The sequence below is a fragment of the Hemitrygon akajei genome, chromosome 28 (assembly GCF_048418815.1).
Source record: "Hemitrygon akajei chromosome 28, sHemAka1.3, whole genome shotgun sequence".
Classification (NCBI taxonomy): Eukaryota; Metazoa; Chordata; class Chondrichthyes; order Myliobatiformes; family Dasyatidae; genus Hemitrygon; species Hemitrygon akajei.
The window spans coordinates 32,474,782-32,483,007 of record NC_133151.1 but is presented as its reverse complement, the minus strand read 5'-3'; the positions used below and the strand labels follow the sequence as shown (position 1 = coordinate 32,483,007).

At 43.5% G+C, this 8,226-nt stretch overlaps 2 non-coding genes across 2 annotated transcripts; both read left to right on the top strand.

The window, feature by feature from the left end:
• Nucleotides 1-1,311: 1,311 nt before the first annotated feature.
• On the top strand, nucleotides 1,312-1,383 carry trnam-cau (transfer RNA methionine (anticodon CAU)). The gene has a single exon. It is a non-coding gene; the product is annotated as a tRNA-Met (tRNA).
• A 5,100-nt stretch (nucleotides 1,384-6,483) lies between these two features.
• trnas-aga (transfer RNA serine (anticodon AGA)) lies at nucleotides 6,484-6,565 on the top strand. Its single transcript has one exon. It is a non-coding gene; the product is annotated as a tRNA-Ser (tRNA).
• The last annotated feature ends 1,661 nt before the right edge of the window (nucleotides 6,566-8,226 follow it).

Below are 8,226 nucleotides of genomic sequence, written 5' to 3'. Positions count from 1 at the left end.
GGCCTTTCATTGCCTCGTTGAGACGCCGGGAGAAGCCTGTGACACGTGGGACTGCTTAGAATGGTTCCTTGCTGTATATCAGTCCTCGGCAGGGGAATTCAAAAACACCCGCAAATTTAGGGAAGGGACGGAAGCTCGGCCATGATTTTCTGCACATTAGAGCAACAACTATAATTCTTATTGAAACCTACTGAATGTTGAAGGAGCAAGATAAGCTGGACGTGGAGAGGATGTTTCCTCTGGTGGGGGTGTCCAGAACTAGAGGGTACAGCCTCAAAATTGAGGGGCGACCTTTTGGACTGAGGTAAGGAGGATTTTGTTTTTAGCCAGAGTAACAAACCTCTGGAATGCTCAGCCGCAAACTGCGGTGGAGGCAAGTGTATGGGGTTGAGTGGGACCCGGGATCAGCCGGGATGGAACGGCGGAGCAGAATCGCTGAGCTGAATGACCGATTTCAGTTTCTATGTCGTATGGTTTTATGGTCTAACTAAATCCCGGTGAAGGGATTGTTTGAGGGACGTGCTGGCGATGCGGATACCAAGTCAGCATCTAAATCCTCGAGTTCCGTTCACAGCAAGACGAGGTGAACTTCTGGTTGAACTTGGAATCCAACATTTATTCAATGATCAGGACAGGGTGGGAACGTTAATGGGACCTCGGGATTGAACGTAGTGACTCCCGAATGTGGCTCAAAATTTTGCTTTTTAATCAGAAGCCCCAGAAGAGGGATGAATTGTCCATGTTAACAATTAAGCAAGATAAACAACTTGCAATGGCGAAATATGTGGAACGAGGTGCAAGATGGGATAAAGCATGAACGAAATAGAGAGAATAACTGGATGGTCCAGAACGTAAGGAAGAAAGAAACGAAAGTGGAGACAGAAAGAGGTAACAGAAGGAATTATCAACAGAAAGTGAAGTAAGTAAGTAAGTATGAATACGGGTTAAAAATGGAATTGGTGCAACATGGACAGACACAGACGGAAACCCAGACATATACAGACACAGACGGAGACCCAGACATGTACAGACAGAGATAAGAACTAAACATATACAGGCACCGACACAGACATAGATAGAAACATAGACCCAGACATACACAGATACGCAAAGTCACACATCCACACCAAGACACACACGTGCAAGCACGCACAGGATGATACACACACACACACACACACACACACACACACACACACACACACACACACACACACACACACACACACACACACACACACACACACACACACACACACAAACGCAAGAGATTGCACATCATTCATGTAAGAGCAACGTTGTTTTTTTCATAGCAGAGTGGCGCAGCGGAAGCGTGCTGGGCCCATAACCCAGAGGTCGATGGATCGAAACCATCCTCTGCTATGTCAGCTGCTGCCAACAACAATTTTCCGACAGTGCGCTTTAAAACACGAGGCCATCCCATCATTGGTAGATTCAAGGAAATCAACTGACTTTCGGCTGGAATGTACTTTTATCTGTTATCCGTTTTCACTTTTGCGGAGGTTTCTATTTGGTTGGAAAGATTAACCAATTGTGCATTGAGGTATCTTAATGTCATCTATTCTCTGCAGGCCAGGAAACGAGCGCACTCCGCCTTTCCGGCCGAGACCTTTCATCAGGACTGGAGAAAAAGATGAAAGACCTTGCACAGGAGTCTCTCTCTCCCTCTCTCGCTCGTTTTTCCAAATCGTTATCTGTATCGATTTCTCAGGCAATAAATCCTGCTGGAGAATGCTCTTCATCCCATTGCACAATCAGGCACAAATGGGAGCGTGTCCACCGGCCAGTGCTTGACAAAGAAATAGCCGAATCGGAAAGGATTCCCGAGCCCTCTCAGTCGAAGAGGAAGAAATGTTTGCATAATCTGTGTTATCAATGATTACGCTGTATCTCAATTGTGATATGCAGGAAGGATTAGACCTGAACAGTTCTGCAATTTAAGTAGGGATGTAGCTCAGTGGAAGAGCGCATGACTTGCATGTATGATGTCCCGGGTTCAATCCCCGAAATCTCCAAGCTAGTGAGCATTGAATTTTGAAGCTCCAACTGAATCATTACAGCGATACAGCAGCAGAATGAGTCTCAACGTGGATAAGACTAAATCAGGAAGGTGCAGGCTGACCGCTCATTACCGCAAATAAATGACTCCTCAAGAGAGAGAGTGGACCACCAATGCCACAGAGATCACCCAGAAATCATACCGGTGTGTCCAACTCCTGAGGAGACTGAAGCTAGTGAGACTTCACCTGCCACTATTCTAACATAGCTTTTATTTTACATTAGCAATAAACACTCTTATTTTAGATCTCTTATTTTACAAGAGATCTAACCACCTTCTAAACCGGCTGGTAGGAGAATGGCAAGGCATCCGACGGCAAGACCCTACAAAGGATAGAGATTCTAGCATTGAGACCCAGTGATTTGCGTTCCATTCAGAACTGACGGAATTCTGTCCTTCATTCGATCATATGGACGGATTGGGATGTGAACGAGACTCGGGATTGGTAAAAGAAATCCCGGAGTGAGGGTGTATTCTCTGCTGCACCTCAGACTGCCGTCGCTGCTCGTTACGTCGAAGTCTGACGAAAGTAACAGACACAAAGTGGAGGAGAATTTCAGCGGGCCAGGGGGAATCCCCGCCCGAAACATCGACTGTTTACTCCTCCCCATAGATGCTGTCTGACCTGGTGATTTGCTCCGGCATTCTGTGTTCTGGATTTGCAGCATCTGCAGAATCCCCCGTGTTTATAACCAAAATAACAGCCGCAGACAAAGAGAAGGAAGGGAAGGAGACACAGAGGGAGATAACCAGTGTGTTTGTCTGCGGGACCGTAGGAATAGGGTCAGAATGATAATGAAAATCACATCCGTTGCTGAAATGTCGGGAACGAGATATCCGGCTGGGTCGGAGCACAGCGACAGGATAATAACCGGATGGGGTAGGGAGCTATGAACAGGGAGAGGAGGACGGGGAGGAAGGTTAAAGCAGAAGAGAGAGACGAGGGAAATTAGTCAGGCAAAATATTTCAACAAACAAAACAATAGATAATTGGGGGAATACGGCAAAATTAACAAATAAAAAGACAAGAGAAGAACAGAGATATTTACCTATCAGCAGAATGGCGCGGCGGGAATGTCCTGGGCCCGTTATCCACAGGCTGGCAGATCCAAACCATCGTCTGCTATTCTTCAGCAGAATATTTTACCGCAAATCGCCGTCACGTCACCTGTGTACACAACATACATTTCACTAAAAAATAAAAACTTGTGCTTCCAATTTAAGTTTCCGTCAACTCACTCCATCATTTTCTGAGATTTGTTGAGAATTTCGCGGGTAAAACGACAATTCCTGTCGTGCTCAGCGATTGCCCAGCACATCTTGTTCTCCGCTGCATGAAGCTGTGTCTGGTATTGAACTGATTGAACAGAAAATACTGGAAACACTCATCACCTCCAGAAACATTTGTGAGTGATGAAATGGGATTAACCTTTCTTATCGTGACACTCAATTAGAAATGGTGAGAGAAGAAGATAACTTTCAGTGTCAAAGAAGGTGAGAAGTTGGGCGGGAAGTGAAAAGGGGGACATCTCTGATGGGCGAGACCAATACACGATGGCGGTAAGACATTCGGAAAGAGAAACACTGGGCTAAAATGGCAGACGAACGACGTGACGAAACGTTAATTTCTCAGAGAAAGAAGTAACGTGGCTGAGTGATTCCAGGCCGAGACGTTTGTGAGACAGGTGCTGAAAAACAGGCACAACACACGGCGATCGCCGGGAATCGAACCCGGGTGAGCTGTTTGAAAGGCAGCTATTCTCATCCCTATACCACTATCGCTCCATGTTGCAGGAGTTTCGAGTAGTGAAGCGTCTCCCATGCTCCATGTGATTCCACAGACCCCGAGCTGCTCTCTGTCGGATCAATCCTCACTCTGCAGCAGGTTTTATTGCGGCCAGTTGACATCGCCATCCTCAAACAGAGGGAGTTATACAACAGCCAATGAGTATTCACCAGCGATCGGACTGAGTGAGAGCCGAACTCTCAAAGAGCGAGAAGGTCTGCAAATGGTGCCTGCCTCACATCAGCACATGAGAAAACAAATCCTGATCGTGCATGTTCTTTAGAAAAGCCGATGAATCTGTACGAGGGTGATTGATAAGTTCGTGGCCTACGGTAGAGGAGTTGAGTTATACAGCTCTCGTTACATGCACAAGCACGTCAATTCTTTGAGTGATTATTCAGAATGTTTGAAGTTAATAACTCGTCAGGGGTGATTGATAAGTTAGTGGCTTAAGGTAGGAAATGAGTTTTTAACTCCCGTTACATGCACCAGCGGGTCAACACTTTGAGAGATAATCCAGAAAGTTTGAAGTTAGTAACTCATCCCCTTCCACCATAGGCCACGAATTTATCTATCACCCAATGAGCTATTATCTTCAGACTTTCTGCGCAATCACTCAGAGTGTTGAACTGCGTGTGCATGCAACGAGACCTGTATAACTCATCTCCATCTACCTTACGCCACGAACTTATCAATCACCCCTGCTTTGGACACTTTCTGGAGGTCCAAGATCGGGATATTCCACGACTCTGGACTAAGTGTGTAAATGTAGGAGGGGACTATTTTGAAAAATAATTGTGTTAGATTTTCTAAAACTGACTCCTTCTACCTCAGGGCACGAACCTATCAATCACTCGTAGGTGTCAGTTCAGTTTAGGAATAAATAAAATAATAACCAACAACCACATTGCTGGGATTATACTGCGATTCTCTCCATAGTTGCTAGAAGATTGAGGAGCAGATCTGCTGGCAAATCACACGGAAACGTCATGTGGATAGGGTTACAACGATCGGACATTTCAGCTTCTGCAAAATTAACCTGATCTTTTTTTCTGTGCAAGATAAGAAATGGAATTTCTGAAGTATATCCGGAAGAGTATTTTAGCTCCAGGCCATTGATAGTCCTACTTGTGTTAACAATGGAACTAAGTTAGAAATTTACTCTGTAACTTGTAAATAATCAAAACTCGCACTTTACTGTCTCTGCATAAACAGCAACGTAACTATGTCAGCACCGGGCCAACAACTTGGAACAAGAATTCTGTTGCTCCCTCTGCACCAATACTCACTCAGACTACTTTTCCCAACTATATCACCAAATTAAGGCAGCTCAGTTGGCCACGTGAAAGAGTTATCGCTGCTAGAACATTCGAAGTTTCCACTTTTATATTCATATTTTCTAATTCAATTATCCCATTCCGGCGTCATGGGCCGTAGGTCATCTGATTGGCTTGAACTCTCCCTTTTGTTAGCTCTGCTCCAGAACAGCATCTATTTATACAATCTATTTATTTCCCTCTTCCCAGTAAGCGTCAATCGGTAATTCATGGCTCTTTGATCACTTTAGAAACCAGTTTCAATAACTCCAGACAGGCATTGACCCCAACATTCACACATTTGCATGTTATATTATATCAAAAACACCTCACAAATAACTTCGAATTTGGAAAATATCTCTTAACCCGCAAATGACCTGAAGCAACATTGTGTTTGCTTTAAAACACAGAAATTTTCCTCTCACAAAATGGAAGATGTAAAGCGGTTCCACAAAAAGCTGGTACAAAGACACTTGATCTGTCTGCTTCCACTGTCCTTGAGCCATTCGAGTTTGATGTTATCTTACATATTTTAAATCTTCCGTGGCCAACATCTCCTCTTTTTCGATCCACGGAAATTCCTGGAGATCACATTACTGTTAATATGTCTCAGTGAATATGGCACAGAAGGAACAGCAGCATTCATGACTAATCAAAAATACAGATAAGGATTTAAAAATATTATCCAAACAAAAACATGAAGAAACATGATTAGTGTAACCTATTTCATACCATTCTGTACAGCGGTAATTTAACGGGAATTAGAATTATTGGTATATGGAGTTTACGAAAAAATGGTACATGAATCATAGAAAAATAGAGGCCTCTGTGTAATCCAAAGTAACTTCTAAAGAAAGTCCATGTTCAGCACAACATGCGGGCCGAAGGAACTTTATTGTGCTTTAGGTTTGCTATGTTTCTTTATTGAAACGCAATATAACTCTATGAAATAAAAAAAAAATCAGCAAAAATAAATTTGTAAAGGCATGATGCTCGCAGACACTGAAGTTATTAAAATTGACCTAAAACACACACTGGGGAAAATTCCATGGGTAACCACTAGAACAAAGAGCAAAGTAATGACAACATGTGAAGTAATACATATCAAAGGATGTAAATTAACATTTAAACCCCAGTTCCAAACTTTATTCCAAAAGCGATCGATTCTGCAATACATCACTGTCTAAACCGACGTGATATCTAATAGTCTTTGATGACACATCCCATTGTTTAATTTGGTAAATAACTCTATCTGACTCTACCGTAATATAAATTATAGGTGGAAGAACACTAGAGCACTTGTAGTCGTGGCCGAGTGGTTAAGGCGATGGACTAGAAATCCATTGGGGTTTCCCCGCGCAGGTTCGAATCCTGCCGACTACGTGTTTCTATCGGCTTTGATTCCCTGATCTCTCCAACGGATACAGATTGTTAAAAAAAAAGGTCGAAACACCGATCTCTGTTCGCCGCCTGCAAAACCAGGGCGATCCCCTGTGTTCCGCATGTATTCAGGCGGCCTTTGTTCGGCTGTTATCCGAAATTTTGGTGGTTCCAACCTATCCAGGGGCGCTGTTGATCCAGTGGCCTTTGCTGTCCGTTTTGTATTTTGTATTTTGTCCCTAATACATTCATTAAAAAAGACATATATCCTCATACAGAAAACAGAACACTACCACGACCTGTCTTGCTTACATTCATGTTGTCATAAACTGAATATATTGTATTTCGACGATCAAACCAACAGAAACTCGTACAGGGCACCAATGCATTTCATGTTTAAATTTATGTTATCACCACTTGAACTCAACTTCACTCACACCAACACTGACTGTTTCCACAACTCACTTTCAAACTCAACATTTCATGCTGTCGACATTTTATAGTGAGGTGTGGAGTTTGTATTTTATAGCAAGATTTTGATGAGTGATATTTGTCAATTCATTGAACCTGTGTAAGTAATCAGATTGAGTTAAACTGCTGCTCAATCCTGTAATGTGTTGGATTGTTCCTGCTGGCTCTTGTCACTTCGGCATTTATCGTCATTAATCTGTAGGACGTTTATTATGTATTTCTAATAATTTTCGGTTACCTACCTGGCCCTGTAATGCCACAAGGAAACCCTCTGTTTCTGGGAAGAGATCTCCAACTCTGAGCCAAGCGTTCCACGTTTCCTTCTTCACATCTTGTCTGCTCAGAACATGGGGATGTTTTCCATGGAGGGATGCTCCCCCCATTGGTTAACTTTATATAATTATTTTTATTTTACGTTTTTGTATTTTCACAGCCTGTTATGTTTTCTTCATTGATTGTCCGTCTTGTGTGCACTCCTTCAATGATTATATTCTGTTTCATTGCACTTACTGTAAATCCCCGCAAGGAAACGTATCTAACGGTGGCATATTTGTGCTTTGGTAATGAATTGACTTTGAACTTGGGAAGTGTTGTGCGCTGCTACACAGGACCCAGACCCTCGGTGCCCTCTAATGGCCGGTGGCTGCCTCACGGATCTCACTGCGACTCTTCTTGTCGTTTTGTGAACCCAGGAGCCGGGATGTTTCACTTATTGTTCACATCAACATGCAAGTTAAATAAAGCAAGGACTTGCTGCTCCACTGCGAAGTTCACGCACGTCGGTCACATTTGTATACAGATAAACAAATTTAATGTTTCAGGCGGAGACCCATTCGTCACCACTTGGAAAACAAAGAGAGGAGAATGGAGAAATTACCGGGTTAGAGAAATCGATGTTCATTCTATCAGTCTGACAGCTACCCAGACGGAATATGAAGTGCCGCATCGTCATCCCGAGAGTGGATTCATCGTGACAGTAGAGGAACCCATAGACCATCATGTCAGAATGGGAATGGGCAGTGGAGTTAAAATGGTTGACCATTGGGAAATCCTGCTGGTTGCGGACGGAGAAAAGTTGCTCTACTAAATGGTTCCCCAATCGAACTTGCGTATTGAGATGAGGTCGTATTGGGAACACCCGATACAGTAGATGGCCCAGGCAAACTCACAGCTGAAGTATTTCCTCACCTGGA